The 20,769-nt window shown below is 45.3% G+C and overlaps 1 pseudogene; it reads right to left on the reverse strand.

Annotated features, from left to right (window-relative positions):
- Window positions 1-18,993: 18,993 nt before the first annotated feature.
- On the reverse strand, window positions 18,994-19,882 carry LOC140714906 (zinc finger protein 706 pseudogene; annotated as a pseudogene).
- Window positions 19,883-20,769: the final 887 nt, after the last annotated feature.

Here is a 20,769-nt window from a genome sequence, read left to right on the forward strand (position 1 = left end):
GGTTATAAGCTTGTTGGGGTGACGTGGCTTGAAATGCCAGAAGGGCCTACTTCATACTGAATCACTAACTAAATAACATAAATAATCTCTTTTGCATCCTTCTCCAAATGCTCCACATCCTTCCTAAAATCCAATTTAGAATCAGAATCAGGTTTATTATCACCAACATGTGTTGTGAAATTTGTTACCTCAGCAGCAGCAGTGCAATGCAATACACAATATAGAAGAAAAAATAATAAAATAACAATAATAATAAATAAGTAGATCAATTACAGTATATGCATCTTGAATAGATTAAAAAACATGCAAAAAACAGAAATAATATATATTTTTAAAGTGAGGTAGCGTTCATGGGTTCAATGTCCATTTAGGAATCCGATGGCAGAGGGGAAGAAGCTGTTCCTGAATTGCTGAGTGTGTGCCTTCAGGCTTCTGTACCTCCTACCTGATGGTAACAGTGAGAAAAGGGCATGCCTTGGTGCTGGGAGTCCTTAATGACGGACGCTGCCTTTCCAAATCACCACTCCTTGAAGATGTCTTGGGTATTTTGTAGGCTAGTACCCAATATGGAGCTGACTAGATTTACAACCTTCCGCAGCTTCTTTTGATCCTGAGCAGTAGTCCCCCCATACCAAATGGGGTGAACTGCATACAATACTCCAAATGCTGCTCCACTATAACCCCCTGATTCTTATAGTCATGCAATGAGTGATGAAGACAAGTATGCCACACGTCCCATCTTTACCACCTTCTCTACTAGTTTTCCTACCTTCATGGAGCTGTAGACTTGGATCCTACGATCCTTTTGTACATCATTGCTCTTAAGGATCTTGCCACCTCCTGAATACATTTACCTCTCAAATTGCAACACCTCACACTTGTCTGGATTAAACTCCATTGACCATTTCTCCATCCATATCTGCAACTGGTTTACGTGCTGCTGTAATTTTTCACATTCTTCTTCACTATTTTCAGCTTCACCAATTTTTCAGCCCCTCCATATTTTTGCTTGTTAGCTTTATAACATTTATATCACAAACAACACTGAACCCTGCAGAACACAGATCACAGTCCTCTGTCAGAATAACACCTGTCCACCACTATCCACTATTGGAATCAATTTTGAATCCAATCTACCAAGTTAGTGTGGACCTTATGCATTTAAATTTTGTGGGTCAGTCCACCATGAGGGACCTGATCAAGTACCTTATGAAAGTCTATGTAGACAATATCCACTGTCCAACCCTCATCAATCACCTTGGTCACCTCCTAAAAAACCATAATCAAGTCAATAGGATACAATCTGCCCTGCATAAAGCCATGCTGACTCCCTAAAGTCCTGCGTTTTACCTAATGTGAGTAAAGCGAATGATAGATTGACTGAAAAGTAATTTCAGTAACACTCCCTCTGGGACTCAGTGACATTTCTGACAGGGAGCATCTGCTGCCACTCACATGTTTGCGCCTCATCTTCCTCCTGCCTTTTCCAATCCGGCTCAGCAGTATCTGCTGCTCCTTCCGCACCAGCTGAGACAAATTGTCGTCAGCAGAGACACTTTTCCTTTGGGTAGTTTGGTCCAAGTTTCTCCAAGGTTGGCAGTCATTGTTCCCAAAATGATGCTGAGCTGATGGCTGGGTGTTTTGTATCTTGTCACTTGCTCCTGGACAGTTGCCTGTGGGAGTAACAATACACGAGGAGTCAGCAACTAATAACTCTGCAATTCCTCAGGGACTGTCAGATGTGTCTCAGATTCTGTTGCACTAGATTCTAATGTTCCTGTCTCCATCTCAACGAAGCCCACTTATTTAAATGACAATCACCCCATCAGCAGCCACAATTATTAGGGCATGCAAACCCAACTGACACCAAACACAAGGATGGAAATGAACCATTGCATTTGACTGTAATCAGTAAAAGGACAACACGTCACTATCATGTGCAACTGGAACGTTTGAAAGAGATGGTAGAGGCAGATACATAGGGACATTTAAAAAACTCTTAGGTAGGCACATGGATGACAGAAAAATGAAGGTCTATGGGTTAGATTGATACTGGAGTAGGTGTAACATCGTGGGCTGAAGGGCCTGACGGTGTTGCAGAGCTCTACGTTCTATGAATGATGCCAAGGATGTCCAGATAAAGAAATGTCTCGCTCTTCTATAGCAGTAGCCTCAGAGCATCCCACAGCATATTACAGTCAATAACACACTTCTGCAGTGCACTGTTGCAATGTGGCAAACTGCAAGCTCCCTCAAACAGCACAGAGCTGAGGACCTGAATTACTGAGGGTGTTTCAGGGGTAACAAAAGTGGGCACAGTGTCTTTGTTTGTCCCTGAAAAATTCTGTGTTACTGCAACATCCCCTTTTGAGACCAGCATGGAGCCCATTTTAATGAAAAACTGCCTGAAGACAGTGAAGCATGTCCTAAGCCTGAGGACAGAGGGCAGCCCACTGGGCCCACCTGACTCCTGGATCCCCATCTCCCACCCCTGTGGATCCCCACCGGTCACTGGATCCCCATCACCCACCAACACTGGATCCCCACCAGTCACTGGATCCCCATCTCCCACCAACACTGGATCCCCAACACCCACCCCTGTGGATACCCACCGGTCACTGGATCCCCATCACCCACCAACACTGGATCCCCAACACCCACCCCTGTGGATACCCACCGGTCACTGGATCCCCATCACCCACCAACACTGGATCCCCAACACCCACCCCTGTGGATACCCACCAGTCACTGGATCCCCATCTCCCACCAACACTGGATCCCCAACACCCACCCCTGTGGATACCCACCGGTCACTGGATCCCCATCTCCCACCAACACTGGATCCCCAACACCCACCCCTGTGGATACCCACCGGTCACAGACAGGACAGCGATACTACCACCCACCCCTGCTCTTCCCCAACTAATTCTGTTTGTGACGATAAACTTTTTAATGAAAAATGAACCTGTGTGTCAGTCATCAGGTGTGAGCAGTCAGCTCAGAGACAGCATGTCACAAAGCTGAAACTGGAGATTCTTCATCAAACATTTAACCCTATTACCATGGCGAACAATAGACAACAATAGAGAACATTGAGTTTAATCCCGAGTCCACAAACCCTCTGCAGTATCCAGCCTGACCATCACACACACTCTGATACATGCAACACACTGGAGGAACTCAGCAGGTCGGGCAGCATCCGTGGAAACGAGCAGTCAACGTTTCGAGCCGAGACCCTTTGTCAGGACTGAAGAGAGAGGGTGCAGGGGCCCTATAAAGAAGGTGGGGGGAGAGTGGGAAGGAGAAGGCTGGTCAGTGCCAGGTGAAAAACCAATCAGTGGAAAGATCAAGAGGCGGGGGAGGGGAAGCAGGAAAGGTGAAGAAAAAATGTAAAGGGAAAGCACTGTGTAGTAGAAGAAGGCAGAAGAGAGAGAGAGAGAGAGAGAGAGAGAGAGAGAGAGAGAGAGAGAGAGAGAGAGAGAGAGAGAGAGAGAGAGAGAGAGAGAGAACATGCAGTTCCTTTGTATGTGATGGGACAGTGCAGAGGGAGTTTCACTTTGTGTCTGACCCAGGAGCTTGCGAAAGGATGTTGAGGGAGCTGCACTCTGTGTCTGACCCTGGGTGTGTGTGATGGGACAATGTAGAGGGAGCTTCACTCTGTGTCTGACCCTGGGTGTATGTGATGGGACAGTGTAGAGGGAGTTTCACTTTGTGTCTGACCCAGGAGCTTGCGAAAGGATGTTGAGGGAGCTGCACTCTGTGTCTGACCCTGGGTGTGTGTGATGGGACAGTGTAGAGGGAGCTTCACTCTGTGTCTGACCCTGGGTGTATGTGATGGGACAGTGTAGAGGGAGTTTCACTCTGTGTCTGACCCCGGGATTGTGTGATGGGACAGTGTAGAGGGAGCTTCACTCTAGGTCTGACCCTGGGAATGTGTGATGGGACAGTGTAGAGGGAGCTTCACTCTGTGTCTGACCCTGGGAATGTGTGATGGGACAGTGTAGAGGGAGCTTCACTCTGTGTCTGACCCTGGGGGTGTGAGATGGGACAGTGTAGAGGGAGCTTCACTCTGTGTCTGACCCTGGGGGTGTGTGATGGGAAAGTGTAGTGGGAGCTTCACTCTGTGTCTGACCCTGGGATTGTGTGATGGGACAGTGTAGAGGGAATTTCACTTTGTGTCTGACCCTGGGTGTGTGTGATGGGACAATGTAGAGGGAGCTTCACTCTGTGTCTGACCCTGGGTGTATGTGATGGGACAGTGTAGAGGGAGTTTCACTTTGTGTCTGACCCAGGAGCTTGCGAAAGGATGTTGAGGGAGCTGCACTCTGTGTCTGACCCTGGGAATGTGTGATGGGACAGTGTAGAGGGAGCTTCACTCTGTGTCTGACCCTGGGAATGTGTGATGGGACAGTGTAGAGGGAGCTTCACTCTGTGTCTGACCCTGGGGGTGTGAGATGGGACAGTGTAGAGGGAGCTTCACTCTGTGTCTGACCCTGGGGGTGTGTGATGGGAAAGTGTAGTGGGAGCTTCACTCTGTGTCTGACCCTGGGATTGTGTGATGGGACAGTGTAGAGGGAATTTCACTTTGTGTCTGACCCAGGAGCTTGCAATAGGATGTTGAGGGAGCTTCACTCAGTGTCTGACCCCGGGAGTCTGTGATGGGACAGTGTAGAGGGAGTTTCACTTTGTGTCTGACCCTGGGAATGTGTGATGGGACAGTGTAGAGGGAGTTTCACTCTGTGTCTGACCCTGGGATTGTGTGATGGGACATTGTAGAGGGAGCTTCACTCTGTGTCTGACCCTGGGAATTTTTTGATGGGACAATATGGAGGGAGTTTCACTCTGTGTCTGACCCTGGGATTGTGTGATGGGACAATGTAGAGGGAGTTTCACTTTGTGTCTGACCCAGGAGCTTGTGATAGGATGTTGAGGGAGCTTCACTCTGTGTCTGACCCCGGGAGTGTGTGATGGGACAATATGGAGGGAGTTTCACTCTGTGTCTGACCCAGGAGCGTGTGATCAATACACACTTTGGATACTGTTGTGGGGGATGATCTAGCAGAGGAAAGTCACAGCAATCAGGCCTCTGGCACTGAGTCTGACTCAGAAGTGAACGGGGAAGAAGAGGCAAGCTGTGGTGATAGGGGATTCTTTAGTTAGGGGAACAGAAAGGAGGTTCTGCAGATGAGAACAAGACTCCTGGATGCCCCTCCTCCCCTTCTTACCCCATCCCTGACATATTTAGTTGTTTGCCTGTTCTCCATCTCCCTCTGGTGCTTCCTCTCCCCCTCTCCCTTTCTTTCTCCCGAGGCCTCCCGTCCCATGATCCTTTCCCTTCTCCAGCTCTGTATCACTTTCACCAATCACCTTTCCAGCTCTTAGCTTTATCCCACCCCCTCCAGTCTTCTTCTATCATTTTGCATTTCCCCCTCCCCCTACTACTTTCAAATCTCTTACTATCTTTCCTTTCAGTTAGTCCTGACGAAGGGTCTCGGCCCGAAATGTCGACAGTGTTTCTCCTTATAGATGCTGCCTAGCCTGCTGTGTTCCACCAGCATTTTGTGTGTGTTGTTTGAATTTCCAGCATCTGCAGATTTCCTCATGTTTGCTCCTGGATGGTATGTTGCCTCCTGGGTTCCAAGGTCTGGGATATCTCAGATCGAGTTCTCAGCATTTTTAAGTGGGAGGGTGAACAGCCAGAGGCTGTGGTCCATGTTGGTACCAATGACATAGGTAGGAGGAGTGACAAGGTTCTGCAAAGTGAGTTAAGGGAGTTAGATGCCAAGTTAAAAGGCAGGACCTCTAGAGTTGTGACATCAGGATTGCTACATATGCCACATGCTAGTGGAGCCAGAAATGGGAAGATTATACAGTTTAATTTGTGGCAACTGAGTTGGTGTAGGAGGGTGGGTGTTAGATTTTTGGATCATTGGACTCTCTTCCAGTGAAGGTGGGACCTGTACAGAAGAGACGTGGAGGCTTTATGGGTGGCATTGAGGAATAAGAAAGGTACAACTCTCTTAGTGTGTCTCTAAGACCACCCAATAGTCCACAGGATTTAGAGGAACAAATTTTGTGATATATCACAGACTGTTGCAAGAGACATACACGTAAGGTTGGTACAACAGGTGATTTTAACTTTCCAAGTGATGGGATGAGGAGGAGAGAGCATCACTGTGTGTCTGACCCCAGGAGTGTTTGATGGTACAGTGTGGAGGGAGCTTCACTTTGTGTCTGACCCCAGGAGTGTGTGTGGGACGGTGTAGAGGGAGCTTCACTCTGTGTCTGACCCTGGAAGTCTGTGATGGCATGATACAGAGGGAGTATCTTTTTGTGTCTGACCCCAGGAGTGTGTGATGGGATGGGTTTGAGAAAATTATATGAAAAGAAGCATGCTTCAGTTTGTTTCTTTCATTAGATACAGAAATGTGGTGAGATTTAAGGAAAAAGATCTGAGTCTCATGTATGGGAGGCTGAGGGTGTGAGATTATTAAAAGTTATATTCTTTTCTAGTTGTGGTGCTATTTGGGGGATTGGTTAAGTAACTGCTAATGATTGTGGAGTGTTGGATAAATTCTGTATCTGTTGCTCTCAGTGTGCGTCTGTGAGGCCTGCTTCACTCAGTAATTGTCTCAGGACTCTAACTGTGCCAAGATATCAGTTGTTATAGTAACAATCCCCTTCATTATTCTGTGTGCTGCTTTAATTGCTTGTTTGATGTTTTTTATTATCATTAGGAAAGTAACTAATGTTCCTGGAGGCTCAGAGATTTCTGGTCCCAGTCCCAGAAAACTTTCTGCCTTGATATTTTCTTATTGTTCCACTGAGGTCAATGACAGAGAATGAACTGCCATTTCCATGTGTTTACCCTATCCTTTGCTAACTCAAACAAGTACATCTCCTTGTGTGACCAACCACACCATGGGAGAGCATAACATCTCACAACTTCTCCACGTACCAACATTCTGCCAGAAACTTTTACACTGACCCACTGGCATGGAAAGCATTGTCACCATTTCGCATGAGAAGCAACTGCACAAGACTTGAAAATGCAGAAGAGATTTCTAGACTCAACCTACACCGTCACAGGCTCTAGTCTTCCCAGCATCAAGTACATCTTCAAAAGACAATGCCCCAAAAATCAGTATCTATCATTAAAAACCCTCATCACCAAGTAAATAAATATCACCATATACTGTACCACTCTGAGATTAATTTTCATAATAGATCCATAATAGAATCAATGAAAGACCACACCAACTTGGACATTCAACCAGTGTGCAAAAGACAACAAACTGTGCAAATACAAAAAGAAAAATATAGTAATAATAAATAAATAGGAAATAGATATCAAGAACATGAGAAGAAGAGTCCTTGAAAGTGAGTCCATAGGTTGTGGGAACATTACAATGATGGGGCAAGTGAAGTTGAGTGAAGTTATCCCCTTTGGTTCAAGAGTCTGATAGTTGAAGGGTAATAACTGTTCCTGAACCTGGCAATGTGAGTCCTGAGGCTCCTGTACCTTATTCTTGATGGTAACAGTGATAAGAGACCATGGCCTAGGTGCTGGGGGTCCCTGATAATGGATGCTGCTTTTCTGTGACAACATTCTGTGTAGATGTGCTCAATGGTGGGTGAGCTTTACCCATGATGGACTTTTTGTAGGATTTCCATTCAAGAACATTAGTGTTTCCATACCAGGGTGTAAGGCAGCCAGTCAATATACTCTCCACTACACATCTATAGAAGTTTGTCAAAATTTTAGAATGAATCTTCGCAAATTCCTAAGGAAGTAGAGGTACTGCCATGCTTTCTTCATAATTACACTAACATGCTGGGCCCAGGACAGATCCTCTGAAATTATAATACTGAGGAATTTAAAGTTGCTAACCTTCTCCATCTCTGATCCTCTGATGAGGACTGGATCATGGATCTCTGGTTTCCTTCTCCTGAAGTCAATAATCAACTCCTTGGTCTTGCTGACACTGAGTGAGAAGTTGTTGTTGTGGCACCACTCAGCCACATTTTCAATCTCCCTCCTACATGCTGATTTGTCAGCACCTTTGATTCCGTCTACAACACTGGCATCATCAGCAAACTTGAATATGGCTTTGGAGCCGTACTTAGTCACTCAGGCGTAAGTATAAAGCAAGTAAAACATGGGTATAAACACATAGCCTTGTGGTCCGCTTGAGCTGAGTAGATCGTGGAGGAGATGTTGTTGCCAATCCAAACTGAGTGGGGTCTGCAAGTAAGGAAATTGAGGATCCAATTGCATAAAGAGGTATTGAGGTCAAGGTCTTGGAGGTTATTGATTAGTTTTGAGGGGATGATGGTATTGAATGTTGAGCTGTAGTTGATAAAGAGCATCCTGATGTACGCGTCTTTGCTGTCCAGATGTTCCAGGAGTAAGTGAAGAGCCATTGAGGTGATATCTGCTGTGGACCTGTTGTGCCAGTAGGCAAATTGGAGCAGATCAAAGTCACTTCTCAAGTAAGAGTTGATATATTTCATCAACAACTTCTCAAGGCACTTCATTACTGTGGATGTAAAAGCTACTCTACGATAGTCACTGAGACAGGTTACCACATCCTTATTCAGCACTGGTTGAAGCCTGGTGAAGCAGGTGTACCTCAGACAGCCTAAGCAAGAGGTTAAAGAGCTCCGTGAACATTGCAGCCAATTGACCAGCATAGGTTTTTAGTACTTGGCCAGATACCCCATCTGGGCCAGATGCTTTTCATGGGTTCACCCCACTGAAGTCTGCTCGAACATTGGCCTCGAATTGCAGGATCATCGGGAGCTGTAGGAGCTCATGGTGGTTCCTCCATGTTTTGACAGTCCAATCAAGTATAGAAGGCATTAAGCTCATCTGGAAGTGAAACCCTGATACTTTAGGAACAACTTCTTCCCCTCAGCCATCAGATTTTTGATTAGAAAATGACCACATGTACACACCCTCATTATATTGGACAATGACCCCATGTACACCCCCTCACTACATTGGACAATGATCCCATGACAACCCCCTCACTAGATTGGACAATGATCCCGTGTACACACCCTCACTATATTGGACAGTGACCCCATGTACGCCCCCTCACTACATTGGACAATGATCCCATGACAACCTCGTCACTATATTGGACAATGACCCCATGTACACCCCCTCACTAGATTGGACGATGACCCCATGTACACCCCCTCACTAGATTGGACAATGACCCCATGTACACACCCTCACTATATTGGACAGTGACCCCATGTACGCCCCCTCACTACATTGGACAATGATCCCATGACAACCTCGTCACTATATTGGACAATGACCCCATGTACACCCCCTCACTAGATTGGACGATGACCCCATGTACACCCCCTCACTAGATTGGACAATGACCCCATGTACACCCCATCACTAGATTGGACGATGACCCCATGTACACCCCCTCACTAGATTGGATGATGACCCCATGTACACCCCCTCACTAGATTGGACGATGACCCCATGTACACCCCCTCACTACATTGGACAATGACCCCATGTACATCGCCTCACTATATTGCTCTCTTTTGCAATGCTTATTTATTTTTATTATACATTTCTTATTGCGATTTTCACGTCTTGCACTGCACTGCTGCTGCAATAGAACAAATTTCATGACAAAAGTCAGGGATGATAAACATGATTCTGAATCTCTGCTTTGAGAGGTCGGTGATGAAACATATGAACTCCTGCCTGAGAAGTGACTTGCTTCCATTCCAATTTGCCTAATATTACAACATGTAAAGCCCTCCCCACTGTTGAGCACACATATATGGATTGCTGTCGCAGGAGAGCCATATCCATCATCAAGCTCCTCTATATCCAGGTCATGCTTTAGAAACATAGAAACATATAGCACAATACAGGCCCTTCGGCCCACAAAGCTGTGCCAAACATGTCCCTACCTTAGAACTATGTAGGCTTTACCCATAGCCCTCTATTTTTCTGAGCTCCATGTAGCCATCCAGGAGTCTCTTAAAAGACCCTATCGTTTCCGCCTCCACCACCACTGCCGGCAGCCCATTCCACGCACTCACCACTCTCTGCGTAAAAAAACTTACCCCTTGTGGGGAAGGCTGACAAGCTGAGAGCATGGATTGACACGTGGAATTACAACATTATAGCCATTAGTGAAACTTGGCTACAGGAGGGGCAGGACTGGCAGCTTAATGTTCCAGGGTTCCGATGTTTCAGACATGATAGAGGCAGAGGGATGAAGGGTGGGGGGGTGGCATTGCTTGTCAGGGAAAATGTTACAACAGTGCTCAGGCAGGACAGATTAGAGGGTTTGTCTACTGAGGCCATATGGGTGGAGCTGAGAAACAGGAAAGGTAACAGGGAAAACTTTTAGGAAAGTTTTCTAAATCAATATATAGAAGTACCAATTAGAGAGGATGCATTATTAGATCTCTTATTAGGAAATGAGTTAGGACAGGTGACGGAAGTGTGTGTAGGGGAACACTTTGGTTCCAGTGATCATAACACCATTAGTTTCAACTTGATCATGGATAAAGATAGATTGGGTTAAGATTCCAAACTAGAAAAAGGCCAAATTTGAAGAAATGAGAAAGGATCTAAAAAGCGTGGATTGGGACAGGTTGTTCTCTGGCAAGGATGTCGTTGGTAAGTGGGATGCCTTCAAAGGAGAAATGTTGAGAGTGCAGAGTTCCTGTCAGGATTAAAGGCAAAGTGAATAAGAATAAGGAACCTTGGTTCTCTAGGGATATTGGAACACTGATAAAGAAGAAGAGAGAGATGTATGACATGTATAGGAAACGGAGTAAGTAAGGTGCTTGAGGATTATTAAAAGTGCAAAAAATACTTAAGAAAGAAATTAGGAGGGCTAAAAGAATACATGAGGTTGCTTTCGCAGTCAAGGTGAAGGATAATCCAAAGAGCTTCTACAGGTATATTAAGAGCAAAAAGGTAGTAAGGGATAAAATTGGTCCTCTTGGAAGATTAGAGTGGTCAGCTATGATGGAACCAAAAGAAATGGGGGAGATCTGAAATCTCTTACTTTAAGATCTCTTACTATCTTTCCTTTCAGTTAGACCTGACGAAGGGTCTCAGCCCGAAACGTTGACAGTGCTTCTCCTTATAGATGCTGCCTGGCCTGCTGTGTTCCACCAGCATTTTGTGTGTGTTGTTGTTTGAATTTTCAGCATCTGCAGATTTCCTTGTGTGAGATCTGAAATGTTTTTTTGCATCTGTATTTACTAAGGAAACTAGCATGGAGTCAAAGGAAATAAGGCAAACAGGTAGTGAGGTCATGCAACATATGAAGATTGAAGAGGAGGAGGTGTTTGCTATCTTGAGGCAAATCAGAGTAGATAAGTCCCCAGGACCTGACAGGGTACTCCCTTGGACCTTGAAGGAGACTAGTATTGAAATTGCAGGGGCCCTGGCAGATATATTTTAAATGTTGGTATCTATGGGTGAGGTGCTGGACGATTGGAGGATAGCTTATGTTGTTCTGTTGTTTAAAAAAGGCTCTAAAAGTAATCCGGATAATTATAGGCTGGTAAGTTTGATGTCAGTAGTAGGTAAATTATTGGAAGGAGTACTAAGAGATAGGATCTACAAGTATTTGGATAGACAGGGACTTATTAGGGAAAGCCAACATGGCTTTGTGTGTGGTAGGTCAAGTTTAACAAATCTATTAGAGTTTTTCAAGGAGGCTACAAGGAAAGTGGATGAAAGGAAGGCAGTGGATGTCATCCACATGGACTTCAGTAAGGCCTTTGACAAGGTCCTGCATGGGAGGTTAGTTAGGAAGATTCGGTCGCTAGGTATACGTGGTGAGGTAGTAAATTGGATTACAGACAGACAGACAGACATACTTTATTGATCCTAAGGGAAATTGGGTTTTGTTACAGCCGCACCAACCAAGAATAGTGAAGAAATATAGCAATATAAAACCATAAATAATTAAATAATAAGTTAATCATGCCAAGTGGAAATAAGTCCAGGACCAGCCTATTGGCACAGGGTGTCTGACATTCTGAGGGAGGAGTTGTAAAGTTTGATGGCCTCAGGTAGGAATGACTTCCTATGATGCTCTGTTACATCTCGGTGGAATGAGTCTCTGGCTGAATGTACTCCTGTGCCTAACCAGTACATTATGGAGTGGATGGGAGTCATTGTCCAAGATGGCATGCAACTTGGACAGTATCCTCTTTTCAGACTTCACCGTCAGAGAGTCCAGTTCCACCCCCACAACATCACTGGCCTTACGAATAAGTTTGTTGATTCTGTTGGTGTCTGCTACCCTCAGCCTGCTGCCCCAGCACACAACAGCAAACATGATAGCACTGGCCACCACAGCCTCATAGAACATCCTCAGCATTGTCCGGCAGATGTTAAAGGACCTCAGTCTCCTCAGGAAATAGAGATGGCACTGACCCTTCTTGTAGACAGCCTCAGTATTCTTTGACCAGTCCAGTTTATTGTCCATTCGTATCCCCAGGTATTTGTAATCCTCCACCATGTCCACACTGACCCCTTGGATGGAAACCGGGGTCACCGGTGCCTTAGCCCTTCTCAGGTCCACCACCAGCTCCTTAGTCTTTTTCACATTAAGCTGCAGATGATTCTGCTCGCACCATGTGACAAAGTTTCCCACTGTCGCCCTGTACTCAGCCTCATCTCCCTTGCTGATGCATCCAACCTTGACAGAGTCATCAGAAAACTTCTGAAGATGACAAGACTCTTTGTTGTAGCTGAAGTCCGTGGTGTAGATGGTGAAGAGGAAGGGAGACAGGACAGTCCCCTGTGGAGCCCCAGTGCTGCTGACCACTCTGTCTGACACACAGTGTTGCAAGCTCACATACTGTGGTCTGCCAGTCAGGTAATCAATAATCCATGACACCAGGGAAGCATCCACCTGCATCACTGAATTGGCTCAAGACATTGGCTCAATGGGAGAAGCAAGAGAGTGGTAGTGGAGGATTGCTTCTCTGAGTGGAGGCCTGTGACTAGTGGTGTGCCACAGGGATCCGTGCTGGATACATTGTTATTTGTCATCTATATCAATGATCTCCTCGCGCTGGGGCTATACGGCGTTGAGGCGCGTCCCCTGGGTGGTGGATGGGGGATCCCTCGTGTGAGGGGTGCACTGGATAATATGGAAGAAGGTGCCGCGAACCAACATAGCCTAGGAGAAGGAACTCCGATTCCAAACCCGGGTAGATAGCACTCATTAGCCTTGGATGGCAGCCTATCTAGGAGCGGGTAAACTCTGATTTCAAACCCGGGCAGGTGGAGCTCGTTAGCATGGAAATGCCATCGCCTAGGGGAAGGTCTAGAACCCCGACAGAAAACCCCTGGTCCTCCAGGTTGGGGGTTGTGCAATGGGCTAACAACCCGTTCACGTAAAACAAGCAATTGTTACAGAAACCGTCAACAGATTGTCAACCACTAACCCAGGTCTCGGGAAAAGCAGGGCCCCATTCAGGAGGCTGATGACGCGCTGCAACCAAACCCGTCAGGAAGCTGCAGGGCTGACAACCCTCCTTCACCCGAGGAAAACCATAATGGAGGTTCCAAAGCTGCTCTCACAGAAGAAATCTATCCTAATCGGAACATGGAATGTGAGATCGCTTTGGGAGACAGGTAGGTGCGCACAGGCAGTGAAGGAAATGAACCAATACCACCTCACACTCCTGGGCATGTGCAAAGCAAGGTGGAATACTTTTGGTGAGACCAAACTGCAGACGGGAGAAACTCTGCTCTATTCCGGCAAAGAAAAAGAGGGAGACCCGCATGAGGCTGGTGTGGCCCTGATGTTGTCCAAAGAAGCAGCCAGAAGTTTGATAGAATGGGAACCAGTGTCCGACCGTATCATCACAGCCAGGTTCGAGCCAGATTCCAGAAGGTATCCATTATCCTGTGCTACGCCCCAACTAACAACGCAGAGGAAGAAGAAAAAGATCTCTTCTACACCCAGCTTCAAGCAGTAGTTGGAAAGGTACCTAAGCAAGATATGTTGATCGTCATGGGAGATCTGAATGCCAAAGTAGGCAGCGATAACACTGGCAGGGAGAGAGAGATGTGCCAGAATGGTCTGGGGAATATGAATGAAAATGGAGAACTCCTAACCTACTTCTGTGCCTTCAATGAACTGACCATTGGAGGTACCCTCTTTCCCCACTGACGCTGCCACAAGATAACCTGGGTCTCGCCTGACCATCAAACAGAGAACCAGATTGATCACGTCATAGTCTACCAGCGCTGGAGAAGTTCATTGCAAGATGTGAGAGCCAAAAGAGGAGCAGATATTGGATCTGACCACCATTTGGTTGTTGCAAAGCTGAAGATGAAGCTGTCAGCCAAAAAGAAGCAACAGAACACGCAAATAAAGTTTGATGTTAGAAAACTACAGATGGAAGAGAACAAGAAAGATTTCCACATCGCCTTGCAAAACCGCTTTGGGGCTCTTCAAATAGAGGAACAAGACGAGAGAACAGCGGAACACGCCTGGATTATCTTCAAGCAGGCCACTGTAGGAGCCTGCGAAGAAGTACTGGGAAGACCACCAGTCAACAGTAAATCTTGGATCAGGGACGAGACATGGCAGAAGGTGGAGGAGAGGAAAAAGCTCAAACAGGAGTTGAATCAGGCCAGAACCTGGCAACAGAAACAAATCACCACCAACAGGTACAGCGTGATGGCCAAGGAGGTGAAGAAACAGCTCAGAAAGGACAAGAGGTCATACTTCAATGAAATAGCAGAGCAAGCAGAAACAGCAGCCAGTAAAGGGGACCTCAAGGCACTCTACACGACAACTAAACTTTTGCGAGGGAAGAAAAGCAATTTCAGCAGACCTGTTAGAGACAAGACAGACCATCTGCTCACTTCGGTTGAAGATCAGCTGGTGAGATGGAAGGAACACTTCCAGGAAGTATTGAATAGACCACCACCACAGAACCCACCTGACCTGGAGCCTGGAGACCCACTCAACATCAATATAGGTGAAATCACTGAGCAAGAAATTCGAAAAGCCCTGAAAAGCCTGAAGAACAGCAAGGCTGCTGGAGAAGACAACATTCCTGCAGAAGCATTGAAAGAGGGTGGAGAGGTTATGGTGGACCATTTGCATATACTGCTGAATTTGATATGGAGAACAGGAGAGATCCCATCAGATTGGAAGAAGGGCCTCCTTGTGAAGCTGCCAAAATCTGGAGATCTTTCACTGTGTGGCAAGTGGAGGGGATCACCTTGTTGTCCATTCCTAGCAAAGTTCTCACCAGGGTCATCTTGGAGCGGATGAAAGACGCCATTGACCAGAGACTTAGAGATGAGCAGGCAGGGTTCAGGAAAGAGAGATCATGCATTGACCAGATAGATACACTTAAAGTCATTGTGGAGCAGACAATAGAATGGCAAACTCCACTATATGTGTGTTTTATTGATTTTGAGAAGGCATTTGACAGCCTGGACAGAAAGTCAATGTGGAGCATCTTACGACACTATGGTGTACTGGAAGAGATGGTGAATATCATCAAGCAGCTTTATGATGGCTTCTCATGCAGGGTCATCCACGATGGGAGACTGTCCGAAGAGTTCCTGGTCACTACTGGAGTCAGACAGGGATGCCTGCTGTCGCCTCTACTTTTTCTTGTGGTACTCGACTGGGCTACAAGATCAGCCTATGCTGGCTCAGAGAGAGGCATCCAGTGGACGTTAACAGGGAAATTGGAAGACCTGGCATTTGCAGATGATTTCGCTCTTCTCTCACACCGGCTCCAAGATATGCAGAAGAAAGTAGATTCCTTGGGAGAGACCTCACAGCGAGTAGGCCTTAAGATCAGTCAGGAGAAGACCAAAGTTCTACACATTAATAACAAACAAGAGGAGCCATTACGGATTGAAGGACAAATAGTTGAAGATGTAGACAAATTCACCTACCTCGGAAGCAAAATCAGTAAATCAGGAGGTACAGATGAGGACATCAGAGCAAGGATCGGAAAAGCCCAACATGCCTTCACAACCCTGCGACCTGTTTGGAGATCTACGGCCATCTCTGTCAAAACTAAGCTCCGTATATTCAGCTCCAATGTGAAAGCCATCCTGCTATATGGATCCGAAACATGGAGAATCACTAACACCAGCTGCAACAAGATCCAGACCTTTCTCAACAAATGCCTCCGGCCGATCCTCCGCCTCAAGTGGTACGACAGAGTGTCAAACCTAGACCTATGGAAGAGAGCAAACCAAGAGCCCATTGTATTCCAGATAAGGAGGAGGAAGTGGAGATGGGTCGGCCACACCTCGAGGACGAGCCAGTCGAATGTCACTCGACAATCACTCGAATGGAATCCACAAGGGAAGAGAAGAAGAGGTCGCCCAAAGCAAACCTGGAGGCGTAGGCTTTTGGATGAACTGAAAGCCACCGGCCAAACTTGGGAGACTGCAAAAACATCTGCTAGAGATCGCAGGAAGTGGAGGACTTTTGTTGAGGCCCTATGCTCCATAAGGAGCGAAAAGGATTAAAGAAGATATCAATGATCTGGGTGATAATGTGGTAAATTGGATCAGCAAATTTGCTGATGATACAAAGATTGGAGGTGTAATGAACAGTGAGGAAGGTTCTCAAAGCTTGCAGAGGGATTTGGACCAGCTGGAAAAATGAGCTGAAAAATGGCAGATGGAGTTTAATACAGACAAGTGTGAGGTATTGCACTTTGGAAGGACAAACCAAGGTAGAACATACAAGGTAAATGGTAGGGCACTGAGGAGTGCAGTAGAACAAAGGGATCTGGGAATACAGATACAAAATTCCCTAAAAGTGGTGTCACAGGTAGATAGGGTTGTAAAGAGAGCTTTTGGCACATTGGCCTTTCTAAATCAAAGTATTGAGTATAAGAGTTGGAATGTTATGGCGAAGTTGTATAAGACATTGGTGAGGCTGAATTTGGAGTATTGTGTGCAGTTTTGATCACCAAATTACAGGAAAGATATTAATAAGGTTGAAAGAGTGCAGAGAAGGTTTACAAGGATGTTGCCGGGACTTGAGAAACTGAATTACAGACAAAGGTTGAATAGGTTAGGACTTTATTCCCTGGAGCGTAGAAGATTAAAGGGAGATTTGATAGAGGTATATAAAATTATGATGGGATAGATAGAGTGATTGCAAGCAGGCTTTTTTCACTGAGGCTCGGGGAGAAAAAAAAACAGAGGACATGGGTTAAGGGGTGAAGGGGGAACAGTTTAAAGGGAACATTGGGGGGGCTTCTTCACACAGAGAGTAAACACAAAGTACACTGCAGATGCTGTGGTCAAATCAAGACGTACAAAAAGATGGATGAACTCAGCAGGTCGGGCAGCATCCGTTGAAAGAAGCCTTCTTTCTTCTTTCAACGGATGCTGCTCAACCTGCTGAGTTCATCCAGCTTTTTTGTACGTCTTCACACAGAGAGTTGTGGGAGTGTGGAATGAGCTGCCAGATGAAGTGGTAAATGCGGGCTCACTTTTAACATTTAAGAAAAACTTGGACAGGTACATGGATGAGAGGTGTATGGAGGGATATGGTCCAGGTGCAGGTCAGTGGGATTAGACAGAAAAATGGTTCGGCACAGCCAAGAAGAGCCAAATGGTCTGTTTCTGTGCTGTAATGTTCTATGGTTCTATAGTTCTATGACATCTCCTCTGTACCTACTTCCAAGCACCTTAAAACTATGCCCTCTCGTGTTAGCCATTTCAGCCCTGGGGAAAAGCCTCTGACTATCCACACGATCAATGCCTCTCATCATCTTGTACACCTCTATCAAGTCACCTCTCATCCTCCGTCGCTCCAAGGAAAAAAGGCCGAGTTCACTCAACCTATTCTCATAAGGCATGTTCCCTAATCCAGGCAACATCCTTGAAAATTTCCTCTGCACCCTTTCTATGGTTTCCACATCCTTCATATAGTGAGGCAACCAGAAATGAGCACAGTACTCCAAGTGGAGTCTGACCAGGGTCCTATATAGCTGCAACATTACCTCTCAGCTCTTAAACTCAATCCCACGATCGATGAAAGTCAATACAACATATGCCTTCTTAACCACAGAGTCAACCTGCGTAGCAGCTTTGAGTGTCCTATTGTCTCCGACCCCAAGATCCCTCTGATCCTCCCCATTGTCAAGAGTCTTAACATTAATACTATATTCTGCCATCATATTTGACCACCCAAAATGAACCACCTCGCACTTATCTGGGTTGAACTCCATCTGCCACTTCTCAGCCCAGTTTTGCATCCTATTAATGTCCCGCTGTAACCTCTGACAGCCTTCCACACTATCCACAACACCCCCAACCTTTGTGTCATCAGCAAATTTACTAACCCATCCCTCCACTTCCTCATCCAGGTCATTTATAAAAATCACAAAATGTAAGGGTCCCAGAACAGATCCCTGAGGCATACCACTGGTCACCGGCCTCCTTGCAGAATATAACCCATCTACAACCACTCTTTGCCTTCTGTGAGCAAGCCAGTTCTGGTTCCACAAAGCAATGACCCCTTGGATCCCATGCCTCTTTTTTTTTTAGAAGAAAATGTGCTTTTGATATATTATTGAAATCACATTGAGCTCCAGATACATCACAAAATACTGCATGTACAATTAGGCAAGATTCTGGGTGAAATAAAAGCTATTGCAATCTTAAATATTGTAATTTGAAATAGGAATTTGAGTCAGCAATAATTGGTTTATCTCTATATAGAGGAATCCCTTCAAATTTCATTCATAAAATAATAACTAGTTTATAGATTAGTTATTTACAAACTAATTCCAAAAATTATAGCTACAAAACTATCTGTGAAGCTCTGAATAAACATGCAAGTTTCAAGAGACTATGTTACTTCAAAAGTATCCAACATTTGTACAATAAATATGTGGGAAATCTTACTATATGATTCATGGAGCTGGTCAAATGTTATTTTTGGGAAATTAAACAGAATGGTAAATGCTTAAAATTAGAAAGGGTGGTCAAGAGAATAAATTGTCCTGCAATCACTTGGAAACATCCAGTGTGATAGACCCGATTATCTTTATGGATTGATCACAATTTACTGTTTGCAACAGGGATACAATTTTTAATATATTGCAACATCCCTCTACAAAGAAGGTACTGAAGACAAGTTGAACAAAGAATACATATGCTAATATGGCTGACTGAGCTGCACTCAGGGAGGTCAAGAAATTTTTAGTCATAATCTAGGAATATGGTATCCAACCAAAGTGGTTCTCGCATAAACCACTACAGCTTTAAGCCACAGAATCAAACTCCCATATATTTGTAACAGACTCCAGCAGTACTAATATCACAATGATGCCAGTGCTTAAAGGTAGTGAAGAAACAATATTAGTACTAATCTATCACAAGATCTGTACCACTTTTCCCACTTAGCCCACCTGAAGAATTGGCACCTTTGTAACGCCCATACAAAAAATCTTCAATGCTTCCTTGTTCCAAAACATGAAAAGATTAAACATCAAAGTTCAGTAGTAAGTAGAAATTGAAAAGTTTGAAGAATCAAATGCTCTTCATCTTTTCCAGGCCTTATGTAGTAAGTTTCAGTGCACCGTGTCACCAGAAATCCAAGTTCATATCCAAGTTGTGCTTTTATTTTTGCCTGTACATCTACCAGCTCAGGGGGCAAAGGAGACTTGGGATGTTTGCTCTCAAAATGCTGTTTGAAGATTTTAGGATCTGGCACCTGTGTCTTGCAGACTGGACACGTGTGCACAAGTGCTACCTTTGCTGCTGCCTTTTGACCAGATCCCCATTCTTCTTTTCAGCTTGTCTCTTAGCATTCTTCTGCTAGGCTTGGATCTTCTGCCATCCACGAGCCATGAGGAAATTCAGGAAATCTACGGTTGGCACCGACAGACACCATACAGCCCGCTAACAGTGGTCGCCCGTCGGATCCTATGCTTCCTTACTTTCTCAATAAGCTTTGCATATGACACCTTATCAAATGCCTTGCTGAAATCCATATACACTACATCTATGGCTCTACCTTCATCAATGTGCTTTGTCACATCCTCAAAAAATTCATTTAGGCTTGTAAGGCACAACCTGCCTTTGACAAAGACATGCTGACTATTCCTAATCATATTATGCCTCTCCAAATGTTCATAAATCCTGCACCTCAGGATCTTTTCCATTAACTTACCAACCACTGAAGTAAGACTCACTGGTCTATGATTTCCTGGGCTATCCCTACTCCCTTTCTTGAATAAGGGAACAACATCCGCAACCCTCCAATCCTCCAGAACCTCTCCTGTCCTCATTGATGATGCAAAGATCATTGGAGAGGGTCAGCAATCTCTTCCCTCGCTTCCCACAGTAGGCTGGGGTACATCCCGTCTGGTCCCGGTGACTTATCCAACTTGATGCTTTCCAAAAGCTCCAGCACATCCTCTTTCTTAATATCTACATTCTCAAGCTTTTTGGTCCACTGCAAGTCATCCCTACAATTGCCAAGGCCCTTTTCTGTAGTGAATACTGAAACAAATTATTCATTAAGTACCTCTACTATTTCCTCCGGTTCCATACACACTTTTCCACTGTCACACTTGATTTGGTCCTATTCTCTCACGTCTTATCCTCTTGCTCTTCACATACTTGTGGAATGCCTTGGGGTTTTTCTTAATCCTGTCCACCAAGGCCTTCTCATGGCCCCTTCTGGCTCTCCTAATTTCATTCTTAAGCTCCTTCCTGCTAGCCTTATAATCTTC

This window comes from Hemitrygon akajei, chromosome 22, assembly GCF_048418815.1.
Source record: "Hemitrygon akajei chromosome 22, sHemAka1.3, whole genome shotgun sequence".
NCBI classification, from domain to species: Eukaryota; Metazoa; Chordata; class Chondrichthyes; order Myliobatiformes; family Dasyatidae; genus Hemitrygon; species Hemitrygon akajei.